The sequence below is a fragment of the Larimichthys crocea genome, chromosome II, assembly GCF_000972845.2.
Source record: "Larimichthys crocea isolate SSNF chromosome II, L_crocea_2.0, whole genome shotgun sequence".
NCBI classification, from domain to species: domain Eukaryota; kingdom Metazoa; phylum Chordata; class Actinopteri; family Sciaenidae; genus Larimichthys; species Larimichthys crocea.
Window position 1 is genome coordinate 12,971,131 of NC_040012.1, and position 6,000 is coordinate 12,977,130.

The window sequence follows — 6,000 nt, forward strand, 5'->3', positions numbered from 1 at the left end:
ATGTCAACAACAGATGTCTTCTGAAGCCACTTCTGAGCTCATACAACATGTTCAAACCAGCTAAGACAGCTGAAAATAAATCCCTCATTGAAGATACTGCATTAATACTGAAGTGCTGTGGATCACTGATAGTGATGTTGAACAATTTTTCATTTCCAAATATAGGAGAGTATAGTGTACATCAAAGCCACCAGGTGGGGCTGATTCTTTCACAAATAAATCCCACTTTTGGCATTTTTGTTGAGAATCACAGTAGAAAATGCTTAAGTGAGGTGTTATTCTGAGGTATTTTTGTATGGCACCTCCAAAACTATCATTTCTCATTAGGAGACCAAACTGTTTGTGGTTGTCCTCATTACTAAAAAGATAGAGCTCTACCCCCAAAGGTAACTTCATCAACACCAGAGACAAATCTATCTTAGGTGCTCTATTTATATTTCTGACTCACTGCCACAAAGATTTATTCTGCACTCCTGTCAATCCATCTCTCTAATGGGCAATGGCATCCTTTTTAGTTTAGATGGCTGGTGTGTGTGTGTGTACGTGTGTGTGTACACGCATGCGTGCCCAATTCTTTAGCACCAGGATTTTTTTTTGTCAGATGTGCACACAAAAACAAGTACCTCGAAGTCACAGAGCCCGTCTCATCTCTAAAGAGAGTCATCTTTAGATAAAGACCTCAGATGTCATGTAATTAAGATGATAAAAAAAAAGCTATTTGCACTTCCATGGGTTATTAATGTGGACTAATGATGCTCAGATCAACTATAAGATGTCTGCTTGTTATGGGGTTAATCTCCTCATTCTCGAAAAAGCCATAAAGATAAATATCTTTATACAGAAATGGGTTCATGAAAATCCCAAGAGAACTGTATCCCAACTTCATAAGAAAGTTTGAAGGACCAAAAATAAGACTGCACGGTCATTTTTGCAAAATCTTGAAACAAGGCTAAGGAACCTAAGCATTGCTAATCGTTAGTAAATAATTACTAGATGTTTGTGATACAGCATCCATGAGCAAATACATTATATATATATATGACAATATGAAATGTTGAATATATACAATTATCTAAACATCCTGAATGTCTATCATATATAGTGAAATATAGTATGGATATAACCAAGACCAACATTAAAGCTACATAACCGCAAAAACCCGTTCTTGAATTTGTAATTATGCTTAATGCATGTTTTTTTTATGTATGTTCTCAAAGGGTTTCAGCAGCACAAGGGTCAAATCATTATTATTACCTTTAGGGGAGCCTAACGAACATAAGACTGACTAAAACTGAAAATGCAAAAGTTTGTGTCAAAGAAGTGAAGATATGATAAGTTGTTGTCACTGAAGGTCACTGTTATAAACTCTAAATTCAAATTTATAATCACTTCTGCGTTTCTCGAATGGGCAAATTCATGAGGAGGAACCCGCCGTTCACCTGAGTGTATGGGTGGTAGACATCCTCCTAATACATCGAATGTGTAAATGTCATGCCTTCTGATGACTTTATCATGAATGCTCTGATCATTACATTGTCATTAGTTAGCAGACATGGTTGCACCTCGTTAATGCGCACAAGCAATCTGAGGAGCAGCAGATAATGTTGTGTGGTGGTGGTGTTTAATGAGGGTCCATATTTGCATACTGGCCTCCACCCCCACTTGCATTCCCACCCCACTCTCATTTATAAAAATAAATCACATTAGAACATCACCAGCTAATAAAGTCGACTCCGGCCCACATCCCACGTCCCAGTGATAGCCAAGTCTCAGTGCAGGAAATACACAAAGCAGTCTCTCAGGATTAGAGAAAACCTATTATAGAAAATTCTCTTATGGCAACATTCTTCATATTAACACTCCGCTGCTGAAGTAAATTATGCCAGTTGTTGTGCATGCTACAATCAAATGCTTTATCAAGGAATCTCCTCTGGAAGTTGGAGCTAGTGTTGAAAGTCAGCCCATCAAATAATGGAACCACTTAGAGAAGTCAGATTTAATTACTTATCCCATCACTGAAAATAGAAGTAAAATAGGAGTGCGTTTGATTTTGAAGGAGTTTGTAATCTTGATTGCACATAATTGTACAGGATACCACCTGAGGCGAGCTAGTTTCGCTGCCATTTCTGCATTATTGAAAAGCTTTGATTCTGTGAAGAAAAGATTGGGCTTTGATTATGAAACAAATGCAATTAATAGCAACGCTTGCATCTTGAAGTCAAATAGCTAAGCCTCTTATATATACTTCCCTGATATGATAAGGTGCTGACTATGAACCTCACTACCCAAACTTGAGAGGTCAAGAGCTACAACCTTGTAAGAGTGTTTTGTCCTGTGTCGGTGTGTCTGTCCAAGTGTGCAGACGTTTGTGCCCCCAAGTCAAAATCCGCTAAATAAACAGTGTGTTTCCTGATGCCTAACGGTGTGCACGGCCCATGCACCGCTGATGTCAATCCACACAGGAGTACCAGTGGCCCCACTTCGCTCACTTACTTACTCTTTGGCTCACTCCATCCTTCCTTCATGCTCAAATTGACACTTGGTGCAGAGGCAGGCAGACAGGGGGCCTCTCCGCCCTGCGCCTCCAGAGATGTGGCCCAGCTGTCAGCCGTCTAATCCAGTCCAACCTCCCCCTGAGCCAGGCAGGAACTCCAGGCTGCTCCCCCTCATCCTCACGCCTAGAGGCACAGCAAACAACCCAGCCCTCGTCAACACTACAAACAGCAGGCCGGGAGGGGAGCACTTTGCTAGTCAAATCAGTCTTGACCATTCATCATAAATCAAGTACAACCGTGTGACGGCACACCCTGAAAGCCTAGTGATTGTGTGTGAGAGACAACAGGTTATTGACATTATGTTGACATTTTGCTGGAACATATTGTATCATATATCACATATCAGTCTGACAAGAACAAATTTGGGAGCTTTTTTTTAATACTTAATGATGCTGTGTTGTTATTCATAGCACAACTTCTAAAGCTCTGCAGATGATTTAAAATTTTTTGTTCTGAAACAGCTATCAAAATCTGAACAAAGAATCCCTTGTCTATTTCCTTTTACATCATAGGTGTTATTGTTGCCATTGTTACTATGGAAACGAGTGTACAGTGAAAATGGCATATTGGCAAATTTAGATACAATAGTACACGCATGAATGAGACGCTATCCAATACACTGCATTTTGGAGATATAGTTATTTCACCAGACCTTCTGTGAAATCTTTATATTACAATCATAGACAATTTGATAATAGCAGCATTTTAAAAATGTGAGTTTACTTTCGTGTGATTTGTGAGTGCTTGTGGCACGGTCGTGGGCATGTGTATTTTCAGGAGTATGTCTGTACCTTTCGCGGAGGTCCCCATGGCATTCCCAATATCAGTATTCCTGTAGATGTGTTTGATGTGTTTGAAGCCACGTAGCATACCTTGGAACATGACAGTAAACATGGCAGAGGCTCTCCCTCAGTGGAGCAGTCATGCACGTCACCCCTCAGAAGTGTGTGACGGGTGTACAAACCAAACCCACCGGGCCACATCGTCTCCTGGGATTCTCCCTTACTATGCTGCGCTGAATAGCTGCATGTTGCTCAGTGCTACGCTGTTCAGAATAATTCCACCACCCTCAGCCTGGAAAACAAAAGAGCAAACTAAAATGGGAGACAAACCAAAAAAAAAGGAGAAATGCAAAACACAGACTTGTCTCAACTTATGGAACCCACTTAACTGGTTATCTGACCTAGCAGCAGTAGATGTCATGATATATCCTGTTCTAATGTTTTCCCTGTGTTTCATCCCTGGAAAATCACTAGTGTATGTTTCCTGCATGCATCCCTGGGGAAATTAAGAGGCACACTATGTATCTCATGAGGATTCCCCCAAGAATGAGAATAAAGCAGGCAGCATGAAAGAGTAGTGTTGGTGTGAGGGAGTTATTGGTCTGGCAAAGGGATTGCCAACACATCAAAATAGCATGGGTGTTGAACAAGACAGAAACTTGCACCATTTACACCTGCCAGAGAGAGAGAGAGAGAGAGAGAGAGAGAGTCACCCCGACACGGAAAATTTCCATAGCCACATACACGCCGCATGATGTGAAGTGCAAAGAGTTGACGCTTCATGTCAGACTGAATTTCATGAAGTGACATGTACAACATGTTCACATGACAGAGGTGCTTTGAATGTTGTTTTTTTGGATTGGTAAGATAAGTCATTCGTATACAGTGGCAGTTTTATAATGTCACACAGGCAAAGCTTTGAAAACAGAATCCTATGATCTGGGACAGAAACATCTTGGTGCATCAACAATTTGACAAAATAGTCAATAGTGCAAGATATTATCAAGCTTTTCTCAGTGCATCTGACAATGAATACCAACAGTGCCAAGAGCGATGTTACAGCATAATGAGACTTTATTACTCACAATAGTGGAAAATTGTCTCTGGTCCCACTAGAGACTTACAGTAACAGCAGACATACTGCGCTGATTAGTAAACATCCATTTCCATCTTTTAAACACCAAAATACTTTTTTTTATGCTTTTAGGAGGTAAATCACATCTTCAAAATTCAAATCAAAGATTTAGGATTTACTTTTCAACCTCGCAGTCTTTATCGAGGGACAGAGAGATGCGGTTGAAAGCTCTGATGAAAGTCCAACAGAAATCAAAATGCAAGTTGTGTATTCGTACAGCATACAAATCTGCTCCATAAATAAAACAAATCAGAAACCTGCAGTACATGAAACATCATGTGAACTTATACATACAAATATCACTTTGTTTTGTTTCGATGCTCGTGTGGTCTTTACCTATTTTTCAGTACCACTCCTCACAACTCACTGCCTGCCCATGGCTTCTAAACTACAGGGCAAGTTTGTTTACCCCAACTCAGTGTTCCCCTGCAGGGGCTCAGCCTGCCAGCTGCTGTCAATCAAACACAGCCACCCCTCCAGCTGACTGAGAGGAAAAGGAGTATTTCTGAAATAACCCTTACCCTTTTCCTTCCTTTTAATACAATAAATAATATTGACTACAATATTGACTAATATTGACTATTGAATATATTTGAGCTAACATCAAAACATTTTTGACTGCAAACAGGTGAATTTAGGTACTTCAGGTCAAGGATGATCAAATTCAAATAAGATAATAATTAAATAAATACCACCAGAGACAATACTTATATATCATCTAAAATAAATCATATGTCTCTTAGTGTTAATCTACTGTATGTCCCAGTAAAAAGGAGGCAAAATAACAAGGTTTACTTGCTTGAGTAACTGTATACTAATATGGATAAGCACACTGTTTTTTGCAGTTAGTATACAATAGAGAAACATATTTAACTTATACTAACTATAGGAAATGATATGTCTGAGAATTTTAAATGGCATAATTGATTAATAGACAGCAAAATGTATATGCTTTGTATATGCTTATTTCTCCACCAGTGTGAACACACTACATACTCAAAAGCTACATAGAATTATATGTAATATGGACTTGGGACACCGGCAAACACAGTGTTGTTGTTATTGTTTACAGTAGTAAATACTTCTTTTACTGTATTTATATTTTCAAAATGACACTTAATATTTAACAAAAAAGTGAAAGAAAGCAAGAGGATGAAGTGAAGAGATATGGACGAGGTGTCGGAGGAGGGCAGTTCATTGAGGTCAGGATGACAGTAAAGAACAGATGAGATGGGGCGGCTGAGGAGTGTTTTGTAGGTGGGATGTTATAGGAGGGGGGGTTGGTGAGTTGTGGAGGGGAGTATAGAGGGGGGGGAAACTAGGCCAGTGTCCAGACTCAGAGCACCAAAGGCCCCGCGTCCCTGGATGCCCCGTGTCAGCCCTCTGACAGGAGAGATGGGACTTTAACACAGAGTTTTTCACCACCAGACGTTCCCCGTCTCCTCTGAAGAATACCCCTCCTCCTCGACACACTCACCAGTCAGAGTTTGAGGAGAGAAATGCACTCGTTACAATAAGGAGGGCACAT